This window comes from Tiliqua scincoides, chromosome 4 (genome assembly GCF_035046505.1).
Source record: "Tiliqua scincoides isolate rTilSci1 chromosome 4, rTilSci1.hap2, whole genome shotgun sequence".
Taxonomy (NCBI): domain Eukaryota; kingdom Metazoa; phylum Chordata; class Lepidosauria; order Squamata; family Scincidae; genus Tiliqua; species Tiliqua scincoides.
Window position 1 is genome coordinate 141910375 of NC_089824.1, and position 21208 is coordinate 141931582.

At 42.8% G+C, this 21208-nt stretch overlaps 1 protein-coding gene and 1 pseudogene across 5 annotated transcripts in view; both read right to left on the reverse strand.

Annotated features, from left to right (window-relative positions):
- ADGRL2 (adhesion G protein-coupled receptor L2) overlaps positions 1-21208 on the reverse strand; it is a 660835-nt gene that overhangs the window by 578658 nt on the left and 60969 nt on the right. The window lies entirely within an intron of this gene.
- LOC136649927 (5S ribosomal RNA) lies at positions 14165-14280 on the reverse strand (annotated as a pseudogene).

The window sequence follows — 21208 nt, forward strand, 5'->3', positions numbered from 1 at the left end:
TGCCAGTGAACAAACTCTGTGTGTTTGTGTGTGTAATTTATTCATGCATACCACAGTTGGTGTGATCTGTTATGTTCACTACCATTCAAATATAATCTAATTATGGATGGATTTTTCACCTGCAGTTTTATCTCAATGTGATAAGAAGGGCCCTTTAAATTAAAGGAAAAAAGTCATTTAATAATAGCCTCATTAATGCGAGAGAGGGCAGCTGGCAGACAATCCATTAATCATTCTCTCTCCAGGCACTTAGAACAGCTTCACTTCAAGGCAAGTGACCCCTCCCTTCCTCCTGAGCATGTGAAAGAGAGATAATCACTTTGCATTCTTTCCCATCACTGCACTGTGGGTGAAGGGAGAGGTTGCTGGCTCAGAGTGAAGCCCTTCTAAGCACCTGGAGAGAGACTGATTGATGGATTGTCTGCCTAATGACTCTATCTTACATCACAAAGGTCAGTAAGGCTGTTTTTTGCCATCCACATGAGTTCTGGGAATGGAACCATCACAAATAATGAGACTCAACCTGTAACATGAATGATCTGATCACCTTCATTCAAAAATGGTATTGTGGAGAAATGTTTACAGACAGTCTGCCCTTCTTCATGTATGAAACTCCTATGATCATAGGAGCCTGAACCGAAGCAGCGTGTATGCTGTCATCTGACACTGAGGGATGCTATGCGTGGAGGAGGTCAGCAACGTAATCTATGTTGCCTTGGAGATACTATAATGTACTATATGGAGATACTATAATGTACTAATGGAGATACTATAATGTACTATAATGTAACAACGTATGATGTTGCCTTGGAGATACTATAATGAAGTAAATAGATCACTGGACATTGGCAACAGAATAACAAGGAAGAGATTGCCAGTTTGATTTTCTGATCTACAGGATGTGTGCATATCTATAGCTCTACCTCATCAAGCAAGAACCTCAGACTGATGATAATAATAGAAACCCTTTTCGATGCCAAGTATGAACATCAATTATAATTCTTTGCTTAGTAGAACTCCTTTCATCTCGAAGGATCCAAATCACTTAGCAGAATCTATATAAAGATCTTTTCCACTAGTACCAGGGAGATAAATTCAGCAAGGAAAACACAGCAGCCATATATAAGTGCCAATTACATTACATGCATTTCATAGAGGGCAGTCGGTCACTTGGAAGCTATCTGGAAGGCTGAGGGTGGCGGCCAGCATGATTTAAGCTCCCAAACTTGTGGTTTGGACACCACAGGGTGACAGTCAAAATGTTTATCTTGGCCAGTGGCAGAGAAGAGAGGCAGGCTTGATTACATAGGACTGTATCCCCTGACCTCAGTGCTGTTCTCATTCAGAGAGGAAATCTGAATTGGATGGTCTGCAATGAACATGCTGTTTGTTCTATGTCCCAAAGTCTTTCCTGTGCAATTGCCTCAACCTTTGCAAAGAATGGCATTTATTTATTTGTGGCTTACACCTTCCCCAAACCATAAAAATTCCATTAAAGCAGAATAAAATTCAATCAGATTAAAGCACCATTAAAAGTTTCTTTTAACCCTCGCCCTCAATGTAAAGAGGCCTTATACAGCTTCAGAACAATGCTTGGAATGTTTCATCTTTGGTGGTTGTCCAGGAGAAAGGATTTCTGTACATGGGGGCTTGCAGCCGTTGAGAATACACCTCTGTGTGCTTTCACTGTCTGAACATAGTGCAAAGGTAACACCATTATGAGACCACCACTTTTGGCTGGTCTCTGAGATTGTGAAGGAAAATAAGGAAGGAAGCCATCTCTTATCTACATTTGGCACTTGCATATTTTGGACTCTGAACTGGGAGCTATGACAGTACACTGGGGTAATTGCTTTGAACACCCTTGTTAGGAGGCTGGCAAACTGGTGGTTTGCACCAGTTGAAACTTACAAGCAATCTTTACTCAGCACAAAGCCAACTAGTCAAGGAAGAACAACACATGACTTTAAACATGTAGTTGGTACTACATGTTCTGTGCTTTTTAAACATTAAATAGCAGCTTCAGTTGTGGGAGGAGGAGGAGATCAGGACAATGACACATGGGGAGAGTTTTCCCACCATGTCACAAACACAATATAAATCAGTTCTCCAAAGCTGCTCATATCACTGGGATGGGGATGAAAGTTCCATGAGACTATTATTTGTTGGGACTTTGGAGGTGCAGGAAAGGGTTGACTACCCTTCGCCAAGACTGGAAGTACAATTTTTGTTGGGAAGATGGTGGAGTGGGAAAAGATGGAGTAACCTTTCTCTGCATAATGTGGTCTTGAGTCTGACCCACAATCAGGACCAGCCTGTCCATGAGGCCAACTGAAGCCTCATGGCAGCAGACAAGCAGGGGGCACCCAATTCTGTCCATCTGCTCACCTCCACTGATCCAATATCTTTCTCCCAATATCTGAATTACAAAAGGAAGATGAGGACAAAACAGGAAGTGTGGAAGAGAGAGAAGAGTTGTGGGCTAGAGTTTTGGAGGAGCAGAACTTGGCAAATCATCAGGTAAGAGGGGCAGCACATGGCCTGCTGCTTTGGGTACCAAAAGGTCTTGGGCCACCCTATGCACCATCTGGGTGCTATTTAAGTTTAAAAAAAAAACAAATATGCAAGATAAACCTATGCGTGTATGTCATTTGGTCCTCAGTCAATTAAGGTGACTGGGGCAAGTTCCAGATCTTGTGAGTACCTGGCAGCTGACTGCCCTCCTCTGGCCACACAGAGCAAATAAACCAAAACACAATTTCTGACAGTTAGGAAGCAATCAGCTAAAGGAAGAATGGCCCCCTGCACACATACATATTATACATATGTACATGTGTATGTAACCTTCCACAAGTGAAATCAGTATTGTATGAACTTCAACCACATGAAGCTGTTCAGGATTTTATTAGTTTAGTAATAAATATGCTGGATCTGATGGAGTGACTCCAAAGTAACCTTATAATATCAGAATCTTGACACCCATCAGCTAATGCACATTTTGGATTAACTTATTGTAACTATATACAGGTGCAGCCTATTTATCCACAGATTTTTTATCTGCAAATTTGTCTCAATGTGAATGGGGTGGGGTTACTGAAAGTCACATACACCTTTGCCTCCTTTGCCCTTCGCTGGCATCTTGATCCGTTTCCAGGCAGCCCAAAACACTGCAAAAAGGCTCCGCCTTGCCCAGGCAGGGAAATAGCCCTGGAGCCCTGGAAGAGGTTCCCTTTGCAAGGAACAGTAACATTCTTGGAGCCCCTGAGCCAGCAAAGAGGCTGAAGAGGGAAAGGGGGGGGGCAGAAAACCTCTGTAGCCAGAACATGTGCAGCAAGGTGGAGCTTGCTCTCTCTCTCTCTCTCTCTCTCTCTCTCTCTCTCTCTCTCTCTCACACACACACACACACACACACACACACACACACACACACACACACACACAGGGGTAGGTGTGGTAGCAACAGAGGGGATTGCTTTAAAAAACCCAGGGAGTGTTTGCTGAATTCCCCCCCCCCCCATGGTGCAGGCTATCACAGACACAAGCAAGCCTTCCCAGTAAGCAAAGCATGCATTTAGCCTACAATCCTTTCCACACTTTCCTAGGAGTAAGCCCCATTGACTGGAATGGGGCTTACTTCTGAGTAGAAATGCATAGTCCAGCATAGGGGTGGACTCTTAAAAGCTCAGGCAGACAGCTGGCAATGGGGAGGACTGAGTATGGAGGGGAGGGGATTGATAACAGCTGCCTTAGTTTCCTTCCATCCGGAAGTGTCAGGTTGCAGTGTATTTGCATGACTCTATGGAATTTAGCACAACTCGTTTTAGTCACGGAACAGAACTAACGCAGATAAATAGACTGTATCTGTATAGTTCTTAAAAACTATATAAAAAATTTTTTTTTTTTTTAAAGAGGCTTAAAGGTGTTATTTACCCCACCTGCCTTAGAGGGCATCTCCGTATGTCTCATCCTGTAGCCTCTCAAATTGAGATTACTTTCTTCTCTCTCTCTCTCTGCCTCTTGATAAACTCTGCCATGTCATTGCAAAAACAATCACAAGTGACAGTGACTGAACTGTACAAACATGCAGACAACTGATTAAGCAAAAATAAAACAAGAATCAAATAGCTCTTCTGCATAATTCCTAATTTGCATGCATAAATGAAAAGGTGGCAGAGCTCCAGGCCTCCATGCATTTCCTGAAGCAGCCAGGATAATTTGGTTTGTGGTGCTCCCTCATTGACAGGAATTTCAGATGTTTTCTTGTTCCCTCCCCTGTATAAAGGAATGAAAAATATTGTATCCATCATCCCACAAATTTTGAAATCTTCCCTTATTGTAGCACACAAGGCCTTGCATAGCCAGCTGTTCTTTCACACGCTTAGTGCCAGAAGATGTGAACAGACAGCAAGAAAACCATGTCCTGAATACAAATAAAACTGTTACCAGTGCTGGGGCCGCAACTATACTATCAACTGCAACTAGCTTGAAACTGGTTTAAGCGTACTTCCATAAGGGAACTTGGAAATACAATTTTGTGACCATGAAGAGAACTCTGTTAGGTACATATGCAAGATCAGACCCTATTATTTCAGATTAACTAGCCCCTTGCCTCCCCTCATTATATAGTCTCATTAACTAGTACAGATTGGATTAATCACTCTGCGCATAAATAAGCACTGCAAGAACAGTAAGAAGAGATGATATCCTTTCTCATCTTTAATCACCTTGACTGGGAGTATAAAATGATATTTAGAGTGCATTAAGGAGTGACTGAGAGCTGAAGTTCAAATTCAGAAATATCATGTGGCAAAGCCCTCTTGAGAATATACCACTTCAAAACATAGGATGAGAAATCATGTTTGACTGTTCTGCCATATCCCCCCCCCCAAAAAAAAAAAAAAAAATGCTCCTTGAACCTAGGTATCAGTACATCTGGGAGAAAGCTATGTAAAAAACCCATTGTCCTGAGAGACTAACATTCCATGTGCAATAGCCTTTTGCCACTTGGTTTCTGAAGCAGTACAGTCCCAGGTTAAGTATCCTGGAACATACAAAATTAAGCAGGGGATGGATAGAGGGATGTTCTTTTCCCTCTCACACAACAACAGAACCAGGGGACATCCACTAAAACTGAGTATTAGTTTGGACAGACAAAAGAAAATTTTTCCTTACCCAGCATGTAATTAGTCTGTGGAATTCCTTGCATGGGATGTGATAGCATCTGGCCTAGATGCCTTTGAAAGGGGATTGCACAGGTTTCTGGAGGAAAAGCTCATCACAGGTTACAAGCCATGATGGGTATGTGCAACCAGTAGGCTACCTCAGAATGCCAGATGCAAGGGAGTGGTAACAGGATGCAGGTCTCTTGTTGTCCTGTGTGCCCTGTGAGGCATCTGGTGGGCCACTGTGAGTTGCTGGAAGCTGGACTAGATGGGCCTGATCCAGTGGGGCACTTCTTATGTTCTTAGCCCTTATCTGAAATGCTTGGGACCAGAAGTGTTTTGGATTTCAGTTCACCCTCGTGGTGCTTCTCTGGTTGTCTGCACTGGGGCTGATTGGAAGCAGTGTTTGGCTCTTCGGACATCACACTGATGCCACATGGCTGATGTGGCAACTTAACGGCAATGGCACCCAGATGTCAAATGGATGTTGTGCTGACTTCCCCAGATGACAGAAGGATGTCACTCAGGGCGCAATCTTAACCCACTTTCCAGGATTGACAAAAGGAAAATGCAGCTCCCAGGTAAGGGAACAAACATTCCCTTACTTTGAGGAGGCCTCCGTGAGAGCCACCCAACTGCAGGATCCACACATGTCCCATTGGCACAGCTATGCCAGTGCTGGAAAGTGGATTGGGATCTGAGCTGCAGATGAGTTACTAAAGCCATAGTGGTGATATGTTGGTATCATGGTGAGGATGCACTGTCAGCAGGATGGTGCTCTGTGGATAACAGGCTGTGTTGATGTTTCCATGGATTGTGGGGGTGTTATTGCGAAGGGCTGCACCAACATTGTTTTGCCAGGACAACCTTGGCATTTGTATCCTTTGCGTGGGCTCTGGCGCAGTTGGTGTAGAGTTGCCAAGATAGACTTAGAATATGAAAAATGTTGTGCCATTCATGTAATGTTGGAGAGGTAGCCTAATAGGACTGGGCCTTAAGTCAAGTATCAGGAGCAGATTGCCCAAAGCTCAGGAGAAATCCCACATATGCCCAGGTAATAGCAGACATACATGTTCAAGAGTGGGCAAAACGATCCACGAATTTTGAGTAGTTTGCTTTTTAGTGGATCACCTTTGATCCACTATAAATCACTCTGGATCACTTTTCAGGGGTTCACTTGATTACTCAGGATCGCTTCTGATCTACTATGAGGTCCTAGAATGTAGTATGTAACTATTCCTACCTGGGCTGGCAGCTGACGCATTTCCTGGCATTCTGAGAGTCCAGTCCTATGCATGTCTACTCAGAAGTAAGCCCCATTATAGTCAATAGGGGCTTACTCCCAGGTAAGTGTGGCTAGGATTGCAGCCTGAAGCAGGTTAGTTATATTTTCCCATACAGGTCTTCCAACAATTGATTCACCCTAGTATTCTGCTGGGAAAACTCCTAGGTACCTGTATAATTTTGCTGTTCACGTACCACATATTGAGAATACTTACCCTGTAGCATTTAGAATACATTAGGTTTTTTTTTCTCTCTCTCCAACCAAATCTTCCTTTGGCATGTCTCAAGTTCAAAAAGGAATTTCACTGAAGGCAGAAAAGCCAGATCTGGCTCTTGTAAATCAGTGGTAGTAGCAGAGGAGTGTAGGCACACTGCGACTTTATGTTATGCTCTCTGAGTGATACGATATGATATAGAAATTAATGTTCCTCTAAATTAACATATCACAGTGGAATGATTTAGTGATTTGTCATTATGAAACCAACCAACAACACGAAAGAAATTTGGGCAGCTTTAACTTCATTAAACAGGAAGCTTATTGCACAGTGGTTATGAAGCCATGCATATAATCTCATTGAGCAGAGCTCAGGCTGCAGCCATGGCTGCAGTGTACAGTGGAGTCAGGGGCAAGGAGAGGAACATAGCACCAGGATATCAGACAGCCAGGATGAGTTGGATTTAGACCTGCAAGGTCCAGGTTCAAATTCCTGCTCAGCCATGAAGCTTCCTGGGTGATCTCGGGCCTGTCACTTAACTCTCAGGCTGTCACTTATCTCACAGGGTTGTTGTGAGGACAAAGTAGGGAAAGAATAATATACACTACCCTGAGCACCATGGAGGAAGGGTGGTACAGAAATGTGAAAAACAAATAAATAACACCACCCACGAAATTTGCCCAAGTAATAGCAGGCAAAACCAATTCAGTGTTCAAGAGTGAGCGAAAGGAATACTGTCTGCCACATTCTTTTACTCTGTTGTGTATCCCACAACAGTTAAAAACCTGTGAGTGCCACAGCTCTCTTAAGCCAGGTCTGCAGTAGGATTTAGAATAAATTCCACATGCATTGAAAGTATAGTACCGATAAAAACCCTGGGTTTGGGAATCTTTTAATCGGACCATGATGGCCTGGCTAGCTCAGGTATCTGAAAATGGTTTTACAGTGGAGACATGAAAACAGAGTTCAAAGTCAGCCTTCCTTTGTGATTCCTTGGCCATGGCTGCGAAGCACTGAGTATTCATTAATTCCTTACTCTCTTTCACGGGCATGTGAAAGTCTCCTTCCTCCACATTAACATACTGCCTCTCCAGCAGTTCCAGCAGTGGCAGGGTTCCTAGTGCAGAATGTCTGCCAATGTTTTTATAGTAAACTGGGCAATGGTTAGCAGAATAATGTTCTTTAAAAAAAAAATCCAAGAATAAACAGTGCATAATAGGGCATGGTGTCCTTACCACCCAGAAAGTCGAGAGTCCTTTGTCAATGGAAACAGTTAATTTCTCTTCTGCAATAAAGGCGGATGCGCACACACCCTGTTGGCAACACGCAGGGCAAGAATGGAATAAACCAAAAGGAGAATAATCCCCTTCTCTAGAGAAGGCAGATTGGATTAGACCGCAGGAACAGGGTCTCCTAATGTCCTCTTTTTAAAAAAAAAAAATAAAAGGAAGAAGGAATGTCTGTATTGTTACTGTTGGATAGTACATGGAGGAAACAAGCCTAACCCTACTGGCAGTACTGACTCTGGGCATCTCTGGCTAATGCCTGGGATCAATTGCCAACTGACAACAGAGAAAATGAGCTGTTCTTTAACTACAAGAGACTCATATTTAACGGAGACATCCTGCTGTGTATGCTATGCAGGTGGTGAGTGACAAAATTGCCAAGCCCAGATTCTGAACACTTGAAATAATCATTGGCTCATGCATAAGAGGTAAGTTCAGGAAAAAGTCACACCTACAAACGTTCCTTGAGCATATTACTGAAAGTGAAATTTTATTTATGATAGGGTGACTGTAAAAAAAAAGTTGTGAGCAAAGTTAATAAATAAATCAATCCCTGTCCTGAAAAGGCTTGCAAACTAATAAAAGATGCAGAAGAAGCTCCACCAAAATCACTGGAAGAGACGCTGTGCTGGGCAGTGACGTAGCTAATGAACTTGTAGCCCGGTGCAAAGCTCAAAATGATGCCCCGGAAGTGATGTCGCAACTGGAAGTGACATCACGCTCAGGCTTTTTTAAAAGTGCGAATTGGAGGGGAGCCTGCCTCCTCCCCATAGCAGCTCCCCACCCACTTGATCTGCCACCTCCCTCAACCAGTGGCATAGCTAAGACATCTATCTGCTACCTGAGATCAAAGAAGATTTTGTAGCCCACCCCTTCATGACAAAATTATTTATTTTATTTTTCACTTTTTTATACTGCCCTTATTCCAAAGAGCTCAGGGCAGTGTACACAGCTGCTCCCCTCCTTTCGTCCTCACAACAACCCAGTGAAGCAGGTGAGGTTGAGAGAAACTGACTGATCCAAGGTCACCCAGGAAGCTTCATGGCTGAGGGGAGATGTGAACCTGGATCTTCCAGGTCTAAGCCCACCTCCCAAACCACCCTGGCTAAGTAAATAAGTAAAAAATGTGCCCCTCATTGGTTGGAGTAAAAATAAGTAAAAAATGTGCCCCTCAAATGTGCTGGAATGAAGAGGGATGGTTATTCTCCCCCTGCTAAATATAAGAGGAGCACCACTTGAAAAAGTGCCTCTTTACCCAGTTAACAGCGGTAACTGTATTATTGAGAAATGGAAATGAGAACTGATTCATATCAACACCTTATTGGTTCCATGCTATCTCATAACAACATCTCATTGGGTCTCAGAACAGTCAGTCTAATAGGTGAGTTCTGAGTTAAAGAAATCCACTTTTTGTTCCTTAAGGCAGTGTGTTTTCGTTGTCTGGTTAATTGGCCATAACTTTTGATAGAATGCAGATATTCCAATGAAATTTGTTTCAATGCATTCTGTATTAAATTACCTTTCCAATGATATATAACATGATGGTATTATTTGCACATACCAAGATTTTCACAATTTTGACCACTAGTGTCAAGCTCAGCTTGTTGCCCCCCTAAAGCTTGTTGCCCGGTGCACCTGCTACCCCCTGCACCCATTCAGTTACACCACTGGTGCTGGGGTGCACAGTTACTCTCCACCTGCTCAAGGTGCCACTTAAAGAGGTGCCTCTTTGCCCACTTAGCACATATTTCACTCAGGGCTGCCCTGAGGAACCCAGTGATGGCAATGAATGGGCTTACATAGAGAAACTAGTGTCAATCCACATGTACCTTACCACCGCTGGCAACTGTACATACTCATCTTGTGTTATTTGCACATCCAGAGCTGGGAAGCCAGAGTTAATTCTGGTTTACTATTTGTGGTACACACAGCACAATGTGCATACATAAATTCCTTAAACACGATGATTACTTCATCATGGATTACTTTCCATTTTCTGTGTGGAATGCCTTCTGCGTAGGAATCCTGTTGTGTCCTGGGAAGCCAGGTATTGAGTCAAAAGGGTCCACCCCACACTTCCCAGAGTAACCCTTGCACATCGAGCAGACAGGCATCTTCTCTTCCCTTCAGAAGCTCTCTGAGCATGCCTCAGAGCCTGCTGCAGAGGGGCAGAAGACTGTTGGCAATGGGGCTGCAGCGGTACAGAAACTAAACAGAAGTGGAGGCGTGGCTCCCTTTGTGCTTTCTGTAGTTTTCAAACATTTCCCCTTTTTTCTTCAAGGCAACACCCATGCTGTAGCCAAAAGTTATCAGCTGCTTGGGATAGGGGCTCAAGGCATTTCATTTATTTATTTTATACAGGTATTTATATACCGCCTTTCTTTGGTCCTCAGATTTCTCCTCACACTTAAATCCAAGGCGGTTTACATAGGCAGGCTGTTCTAAACCCCCGTTCTAGTCTTTCATAGAACTCCTCGTTCTCTCTCTGGCCCTTCGCCTCCCACGCTTCACTTGACGGCAACTCCTCTTTGCCATCGAGGGTCAGCTCATCAGTATATCAGCGTGTCGTCAGTTCTCGGGTACTTCCGGTTGTTTCGAACTGGCAGCCTCAGATCTTCAGGCATACAAGGTGGCAGCTCTACCAACTGAGCCAGACCTTCTGCCCGGAGAATGGGCAGGCATTCAGTATGGCGGGGATGGTGGGGAAGAAGCCTGGCAGAAGCACTGCTCTGGATGTCCCTATTATTTACAATTGTCTTTTTTTTCCTTTTTTTACAAAAAGAAATAAAATAGTCTTAAGTGTCACAAATGCTCTTATCAGCAACTTGACAACTTCTGAATGACGGCCACTTAGGGAAAAAAAAGAGATAACAATGAACAGAAGGCTTGAGATAAAAGATAAGGCAGGGAATGTTTCTATTAAAATGAGTGCGCGCACACCAATCTGCAAAAAAAGGACTGACTGTTCAACATGTACCAATAGACACCTAATGAGTCCTGATTCCTGGATTTCATGGCTACATGCGCATACTCAGGTCTGATTACCTGTGATGACACTTTAGTTTATATATTTAATTAGCATAAAATCATTCTAGCAGCAGTTCCTTTCTTCTTATCTCTATTATCCAAGTGCGCACAGGATGCTTGGAGCAGATTGCTAACTACCAAATGAGTGAGGAACCAACATGAATGTTTATAAAATGGTTTCCTTTTGTTTATTTCTTATGCCAAGGAGAAAAATGTCAGTGGATAACAGGAAAGAGAAGACAATTGTGCCCCTGAAAGGATATTTTATCCATGTACATAAATGTGTTCACTGAAAATAAAATCTGCGGTCTAAAAACTCGAGCCTAAGCATGTCTACTCAGAAGTAAGTACCACTGCATTCAATGGGCCCCACTCCCAGGTAAGAATGTATAGGATTGCAGCCAGTTTTGACTGGAAATGCAGAACCAAGGTTATCATATGCTGAAAATGTTTATCTGATGTATGGAATTAAACAACGGCAAATCTGAGGATATGTGAAATTGAACGGGGGGGCGGGGCGGAGGGAAAGACATGAGATATTTGTCTTTGATTAGTAGGTCCAAAACCACATTATCTGTCGCTCCATCTTATTTAGGCTGAAGGGGATGTATGATCTATAACATACCTTGTGGCTTGACATATCATATACTTGGATACTCTGATTTGCATTAGGTAACCCTGGAACACATTACTGAAAGTTACTGCTGACTTTGATATGTTTCCACCAAAGCTAGTTCTGGCTTCTAGCTATTACTGAATGTCCTTGGAAAATGTGAAAGATTGTATATGTATTCAAGCCTGTAATCTTTTAGCAGGCAGTAATGACAAATCTTGGACTAATGAGGGACATGTTTTTCTTCAGTTGTATGTGCACTTTTAACATCTTTGGTTCTAAATAATTTAAACGTTTTCTTTTTCTAAGGAGGGAGGAGCTTCATGGGAGCATTTCTCTACCACATCACAAAGTTCATGTTTCTGTATGAAAGATTGTGGTCTGCATGAAATGAAATGTAGATGGAATTCTGAATAAGCACATATGGGATGGACTGCATAGACCAGCCATTTTCAACCACTGTGCTATGGCACACTGGTGTGTCGTGAATGGCCTGCTGGTGTGCCATGGGGGTTTGGGGAGGGTTATTATTAGGAGGACCATTGGGGAATATAAGCCACCCACCAATAGCATGGTGTGCCTTGTCAATTGTCAAAAAAGTGATGGTGTGCCTTGACAATTTTAGTACCTTTTCAGTGTGCCCTGAAACGAAAAAGGTTGAAAATCACTGGCATAGACAGTGCATGGCTATACAGGTTTACTCAGAAGTAAATCCCACAATATTCAATGGGACTTACTCCCAAGTAAGTGAGTATAGTAACAATTTTCATCTTCTTTGCTGTGGCACATTGGTGTGCCGTGAATGGTCTGCAGGTGTGTCACAGGAGTTTGGAGGAGGGTCATTTATTAGCCATTGGAAGATTTGAATCCCCCACCAGCATTTTGGTGCACCTTGCCAATTGTCAAGAAACCAATGGCGTGCCTTGCAAATTTTGGTGCTCTGTCAGTGTGTTGTGAGATGAAAAGTTGAATATCAGTGGGGCAAAGGATTGCAGCCTAAGAGAATGGGGACCTGATTCTGTGCTCAGTTTTGTCACAGTCATGTTTTGTCACTACAAGAAAGTCAGCTTTGCCTGCTTTTGAAATGGATATAATCTTCATTTGATATGAAAGAATTAAAAAGTGTTATTAAACAAATGAGTATCATGGCATGAAAATAATACTTGACTGAGGCACCTTCTCCTGGAAAGTGATAACAGCAAGTTGAAAAGTTTGCTTAAAAAAAACTTGCTACATATATTGTTAATCAGTGCTTTCAATTTGGAATAAAAAGGTGACATGAAAGTTTGGTCTGTGTGTGGTAATTCAGGCCCTCGTTACTGATAGCACTTTCTAATGTTAAGCACCTGTTGGCTGTTATATTTCCTCAGAGTGTGTTCCCATAGTTGTCTACTTGCTGCTCAGATATGCTTTCCACATCTTGTAATCATTATTGTACTCAGGAGAAAAAAGGAGGGGGCAAAAGGACATGGTTTCAAAGTGTGTTTCTGCCCAATTCATTTTGGCTCTGTTTGGAGACCAAAGCAAAGCTTTATTGAGGCACGTCCTTCCTCAGCCATTCATCACAGCTAAGCTGAGATATGAGCAGCAATAATATGGCTTGGGATAGATTAGCAAAGCCATCTCACTTGTCATACTTGTTTTGGCTTTGAAGCGTTCCTAGTTGTTGTCATGTGTTATTCCATTGTATGGATACCCCTGGGCCCAATTTTACTGTCAGTGTAAACCTGGAAACACCCCACTACTCCAGTAAAATCTCCCCAGATACCATAGTGGGTGATAGAATAGTCTGAAAAGGCGATCTTGTGGAACAACTAAATAAGTGTCATTAAAATCCAATGACACTTCTCTCCCTTGGTCTTGGTAAACCTCTGGTGCTCACGCATACCCTGGCGTGAACATACTTGAATATTCAACATGGTTAGGAAGTATTTTTAGTATTAATTAATTATTAACAGTATTTAATAGAACAGTTTTTAAACTTCACAGTATTAAGTAGAACAGTGCAGGGCTAACTCTCACTAGAGCAGCCACCAAGAGTGATAGAAAAAATGACTGAATAATGGTGACGAAAGTTGCAAGGTAACCAGTTACCTCTCCATCTCTCAGCTATTTGGCTAAGCCTCTGTTTCTACAATAAATAAAAGACACACCATGTAGGCCCAGGCACCAATCTTCATTCACATTCCTGTAATATCACAATGTGCTCCCACCACGCATTACCTAAGGGCCCAATCTCATCCAAGTTTCCAGCACTGACGCAGCTGTGCCATTGGGGCAAGTGCTGCATCCTGTGGGGGCAGGCAGCCACGGAAGAGGAACATTTGTTCCCTTGCCTCGGGGCTGCATTAAGGTTGCATCTGCACTGGAAAGTTGGATAGGATCAGGTCCTAAATAACATTTAGTAGCAATAGCAGTAAGGAACTTGGTTAACACAAGTTCTGATGCCCACATTAGAAGCTTCTTAAATGTATTTATTTATGTCACCTTCCACCAAGTAGCTCATGGCTCCTTCCTCTCCTTCTATTTCAACAACAAAATGGTTGGCAACCTTTAGTCTCGAAAGACTATGGTATAAGCCTACAGCACCCGGTATTCCCAGGCGGTCTCCCATCCAAGTACTAACCAGGCCTGACCCTGCTTAGCTTCCGAGATCAGACGAGATTGGGCATGTGCAGGGTAACCCTGTGAGAAAGAATAGAGTGATAATTACTGGCCCAAGATCACTCAGTATGCTTCATGAGTAAGTGGTAATTTGAATGTGGGTCTTCCTGGTCCATAGCCAACACTATAACCACTGCAGCTGAATTAATTTTGCAGTTTGGAGACCTCTATCTGCTCCCTTTATACATGGAGATTTTCAGGGTGGGTTTTGATTTGATGAGTTGAAATTTTTCTTTGATACACTCTCATGCATTAACATTAATAGAAGTTTTATAAAAATTGTTTTCAGTTCTCTCTTTGTTGTGAAAACCCTCCACTTGACTGCACTGTCTAACATTTTTAGCCCAGTAACAAAAGACTTAATAAATAACATAAAGAGAAGTTCTTTGAATTAAAAGATGTGGATTTTTCTGATCATCATAATAATCATGAATCTCACAATACTTTTCCAGAGTCGTAATACTTCTTAAGAACAAGAAAAGGACAGATTGCTCAAAAAAACTTGATAATTATAAATATTTTCTTATCACTTAATATCACTTAACTCATTTTATTTGATTTAGCATTTTGATACCTGAACTGATAGATGAGCAACTGCCAATTGGCTTACAGGTTTTATCCAATGAGGACTTTAGGTTGCAATCCTACACATGCTTATGCGGGAGTAGATTCCACTGAACTCAATGAGACTTACTAACGAGTTGACAGGCCTAGGAGCGCACTTCTAGAAATTGTAGCCTGTATGGTTTCTGCAAAACTCTTACAAACATTTCTGGCAGAAACAAGGAAGATGTAATGCGCCAGATAAAGATCACAGCCAATTACAAACCTGCCAGGTTCATATTTCTTTTCAGCAAGATGTGAACTAATGATAATCCGAGTGGGAGGAGAATGAGTCATCAACATTGTCTGAGTCTTTGTTTATGTCTTGGGCCTACCATGCTGTCACAGAGAAACAAGTATGGAATGTGCTGACATCAGACTAAAACAGAGAATGAAAGGGAAAAAGACAAGGTCTAGATTTGTACGCCTCCCTCTTTCAGCCTCTCCTTGTCAAAGAATGCATTGGCAACTGTGTGATCTCCTAAGAGCATTTGAGAAATGAGATAGCTACCCAGTTCTTTTTGCCTCCCCTCCTCTCCAGTGTCCATGCAACACTGCTTTCTACAACTGGAGTACTGTGTCCAATTCTGGGCACCACACTTTAAGAAAGGTGCAGCCATATTGGAGTGGGTTCAGAGGACAGCAATGAGGAAGATCAGAGGCTGGAGTAGAAGCCCTACGAGGAAAGGTTGAGGAAACTTGGTACGTTCGGCCTGAAGAAAGAGAAGGCTGAGAGGGGCTATGATAGAGCTCTTCAAATACCTGAAGGGCTATCATATGGAAGAGGGAACAAATTTATTCTCAACTCACTCTGAAAATAGAACTAGATCCAATGGGTACAAACTACAAAAGAAGAGATTCCGATTGGACAACAGGAAAAAAATTCCTGAGAGCAAGTGTTCGGCAGTGGAACAGTTTGCCGAGGGAGGTGGTGGATTCTTCCTCAGTAGAGATCTTCAGGCAGAGGCTTGACAAGCACCTGCTGGAGATGCTCTAGGAGGATTTCTTGCTAGTCAGAGTACAGATTTCCTGACCTTGTAGGTGCCTTCCAACTCTATATTGTCGAGAGTTTTTGGACACACAGCAAGACTGGTACCAGACTATGTTTCTTTGGCTTCTACGGTGAGTGCCTTCTCAGGATATGCACATTGCTTTAAATATGCTTCTGTTACTGACATCATGAGAAACATCCCTTGTAGGTTTGAAAATGGGGTGGTTTGCCTTAACATGAAAGCAATGAGATCAGGTTTTCAATGAATCTCCAAGGAGCAGAATAAAAACAGCTGTTATCCACTTGTACTTATTTTCCTTTCCTTCCCTCCCTCTTAAGAACTGTAAGATAATGATGTGGAACAGTGGGCCGCCTCCAGCCATGAGAGCTTTTTCCACAAAACTGAGTTGCCATGTGTTTGAATCATGACTTCTTTCCACAGTCCCTAATGTGCTCATTTTGGCTTTCCTCATGGCTGCTGGTTGTTTAGTGAGGTGATAAATGTGAAGGAAAAAAACCACCTTTGATAGATACTCAATTGGACATGCCGGTAGGCGAGTCTCTCGTAAGTAACCCACTAATATTAGGAGCGATGGCTGGAGGCTCTTGTGATTTTATTCACTGTGAACAAGTAATAGCTATTCCCCCCCCCCCATATCTAACTAGAGAACACTAGACTGGTCAGAATTAATCAAGGCGCATTTAAAACTATTACAGCCACCTTGAAAGAGCTTCACTTGGGATCCCTCACTTGGGTAGAGAGTCAGCAAAACAGCTCTCAAGAAGTAATCCTTTAAAGAAGGAGCTTGGTCAAAAACTTGGGGTTTGAAGAGGAGAGATTAATGTAAGAGAGCGATAAAGGGGGACTTTATTGGTCTAGTCACATGTAGTCCTCCCTCATTCCCTAAGATTTCACTGAATTTGCCTAGACTGACAGGCTTAAATTGTATTTCACTCCCAGAGGCAGCCTTACATATTGCAGATGTTGCTGAGTGACTTTAGTACAATTCATCCATCTCCCCCCACCCCCAACTCCATTTGAAACCAAGGATTTATAGGCTCAGGATGGATTGACCAGTGGAGGCCATAACTCTTACCCTTTGCGGGAGAGAATGGTCATTTCCTCCTTTTTAATGAATTACAATTGTTAGTAGATATTGCTTTAAGATTTAAAAGAAGAAGAAGAGTCCTGTTCAAGGAGTATGCTAAGGGCACATGTAATGAAAAAAACACTCAAAACATCAAAAGGTTCCTTTTCAAGGAAATCAACATTTAGCCATTATCCTGGTTTTGTTTGAAATAAAATTCATAACCCCAAGGGTCTACACAATTAGAAAACCCATGAAAACACACTGTTTCATGGACTTCTCAGTACCCTCTGGTTTGAACGCATGAGACTTCAGAATAGGGAAAAGCTAGTTTTACATCTTTACACTTATGTTTCAGGGCCTCCATGGAACGTGCAGGTGCCAAAGTCTATAAAAAATATTCTCTAAACAATTCAGCCTGCCTTCTAAGAAAGGTCTTGGACTGATTCTGATTTATGAGAATTGCCTTGCTCATCACTAATATTTGCGAGTCTTATTTAATACTAGACTCCCAAATGCTGCCAAAGGTTTTATCCAACACATCTGTTTGTTTCTATGAGACAGGGAAACTGAAGAGCTCTAGGGCAATGCACAATGGAAAATATTAAAGCAGTGATGAAGCATGACTTGATGTCTGAGGATTGATTTCCCTGTACTATGTATAAATGAACAAGTTTTTTAGTGTGAGTGCACAAGATATATGTTAAAGTTCATAGAAAAAAGGGAGTTTGCTACCTTGTTATGCATACCTATGAAGAAGAAAGAAAGGGAAAGACATTATGCAAATCCTATATGTACCCATCCCCTATAGTCCATACCTAGATCCCCCATCTGTCCAAGTCATGGAGCATCTATAGATTATGTAGTCTTTGCAGCAGGAGTTGTACTATAACACACACACACAGAGTGCAGTTGGTAGCTTCCATTTTGTTGGCTTTCTGTTTCCCTTCTTTAGGTCACAAAGCAATAATGGAGGAGAGCAATCCATGAGATATTTTAGTTTTAACTTGTCATCAGAAATTAAGGGCCCAATCCTATGGGCCTTCAGCACCACGTGCATGGTTGTCCGGTGCTCTTTCAGCACTGACTGGCAATGAGTATTTTTGGAGCGGGGGAGGCAGGGAGTGGGCAGAATGCAGGGCAGGAGGGGAGGAATCATGGTGGGAGGGGGTGGGACCTGCGGAGCCCTGCTCTGCCGTATCCTGTCCTCTGTGTTGGGCTGAAAAAGCTGACATGGAGGTTCTCAAGTCTGCACCAGCAAACTTGAAAAGCCCCATTGTGGAGCCTGCCCTCTTCCCCTGAGGAGACTGTTCCCCCAAGGAGACCTTCAGCGGCCTCAGTGGTATTGCTGGATACAGTGGTAGCCATTTTGGTGCCACTGCACCCGGCAATGCCACCAGGGATAGGACTGGGCTGTAAGTATGTTGTGGCTTTTGATCTAATCTGAAGGATGACAGGTACCAATTTGGTTTGTATAGCACCACCAGTTTTACCTAAACGAGAGAGACTGGCTGTACTAACCTAGTAAGCTTTATTGCAATGAGTCTAGAGTGGGTCAACGTCATACAGGCATGTCTCAGTTTACATGGGGGCTGCATTCCCAGAAATCTGTGAGTATATTAAAACATATTAACAATATTTTCCCCAAAGGAACAAATGCAACTGACAGCACAATCATTTCCAACTTTCCAGTGCTGATGCAGCTGCAATACAGACCCCAAGGGAAGAGAACAAATGTTCCCTTGCCTTGAGGAGGCCTCCATGACTGTCCCATCACCACAGAATGCAGCATGTGCCTCATAGGCATGGTGCTGGAAAGCTGGTTAGTATTGGGCTGTGATATATGTTAGGGTGAACATTCACAGTGATGACTTATGCTTGTCCAAGATGGAGTAGGGCAGGGGTAGGCAACCTTAAACACTCAAAGAGCCATTTGGAACCATTTTCCAGAGAAAAGAAAACCTCGGGAGCCACAAAACGTTGTACACATGTAGAATCCCTTTTCACCTGCCCTTAGCATGTGAAAACGGGTGCAGATATATATCTCTGCCAGGATTAAGAGCCCAATCCTAGGTATGTCTACTCTGAAGTAAGTCTTGTTCTAGTCAATGGAGCTTATTCCCAGGAAAGTGCCTAGGATTGCAGCCTAAGAGCCCAGTCCTATGCATGTCTACTCAGAAGTCCACTTCAGTGAATGGGGCTTACTGTGGATAGGATGGCAGCCTCGGGGCCCAATCCTGTGCCTGTCTACTCAGAAGTCAGTCCCATTAGAGGCAGTGGGGCTTCCTCCCAGGAAAGTGTGGACAGGACCGCAGCCTCAGAGCCCCTCCTCTGCCTGTCTCCTCAGAAGTAAGTCCCATTAGAGTCAACGGGGCTCACTGCGCCCTCACACTTGTCAGCCAGAGTTGCCTGGTGCAGGAGGAAGCCTGCCTGGGAAAGGATGGGGTGGGGGGAGGAGCCCTATGGGGGGTTGTGCTGGGCTGGGGAGGCTGGGGGGACCCTTGCTCAGTGGCTGCGCTTTCGAGGGGAGGGAGGGAGGCAGGCGCCGGGCTGGGAGGCGGAACTGAGCACAGCGGCTGCTTGTTGCGGGGGAAGCCCATCAAAAAGGTGCATAAAAAAGGTGCCAAGCCCTGCTTAACTTCGCTCTGCTGTTGTCCCGGTCCCTGGATCTTCTCTTCTCTGCTCCTTCTCGGCGCGCTCTCTGTCAACTGAATGACAGAGAGACGCTCTGTCACCCCCTTTTCCACTTTCACCCGGACTCCGGAGCCGCAGCAGACGGCTGAAAGAGCCACATGTGGCTCCGGAGCTGCAGGTTGCCGATCCCTGGAGTAGGGGGAAGGATGAGTAGGCAGGCTATTGGGAGTGGCTACTTATGTCAATGCTGATAAAGCAATGATGAAAACCCAGATGCTGGTAAGGAAACTGAGAAAGAGGTGAGGGGAAGCTCTGTGTATGCATTTTCTTTCTGTTTTTATCTTCTAGATTTAAATTATGATTGTAGGTTTGTAAGCCCCTCAGGGCAGGGATCTATCTTTTCTTCTATTGTAAAGTGCCATGCATGTTGCTTGTACCAATCAATCAATCAATCAATCAATCAATCAATCAATCAATCAATCAATCAATCAAGAAAGAAAGAAAGAAAGAAAGAAAGAAAGAAAGAAAGAAAGAAAGAAAGAAAGAAAGAAAGAAAGAATTTAAGGAACATGAATGGTAGAAACATGATATGTATTTAAAAAATAAAAATTGCATTAATGGAGCTATCTGACAGCAAAGGCAGTAGTGATTGTTACAATATTAGACGAATGAACTGAGAAGCCGCTTTCGACCACTCAAACTATCCAACGTTAACTGAATAAAAATGATGCAAACAGCAAGAATATTTCAATTGTTGAAGCAAAAATGATGTACAACCAGCCCCATCTCAGTGGAGCACGCATCTTCTTGGAAACAAATAAGTGTTTCTTATCCATCATGGGGCTCAGGGATTAGCTTTTAGCAAAATATCATCTCTCAGTCTCGAAGAGTTGTTGTGAAGATGGAATGAAAACGGATATATTTCACAGTGTATGCATATGGTTGATTAATTGTAATCAGCCGTGAGCCCTTGACATGGGAGAAAAAGTCCAAAAGTCTCCTACAGATAACATATACATGGTATTAATGAGCATCTTCTCATCAGCACCTCCATCCCCATGTAGTATGAATAATAAGAATGTATGTATGAATGTATTACAAATAGGGATATCCCTTAGGAAATATACATTAAGCATCAGCATCAGTGATTTTCTAAAATCTTACCTTTCAGACAGTATTCTGTATGCGCAAGTTTTAATTTGTATGAGCTACTTAATCATACTGTCTTTCCAGCATCAACATGCACTTTCCCCCCACGTTTGTTTTGTGTAATAAATGGGTCTTTATGTAGTTGCATTCCTCAACCCACCCTGCAAGCACCTTTGGGACCTGTTACATGAATATTCATATTAGACCATCCTTAATTCTGGCTGTGATTGTGATTATTTTTCAAATAGCAGCTGAAACCCTCAGAACACTAACTTTCAGTGTAAGTGCACAATGGATTGCAGCCACTTCTATTAAACTTGAAGAAGCAATGTAAGAAAAATGCTATTAGATGGAATGGAGCTTTTCTCATTCTGTATATAATAATACTGTATATTGTGGTCCTACCAATATCTTCACTCAGTAAAGGAACTCATTTTACCAATGAAATTTTTTATACTTGTCCTTTCCAGCTGGAATGAAAATTAGCAACAC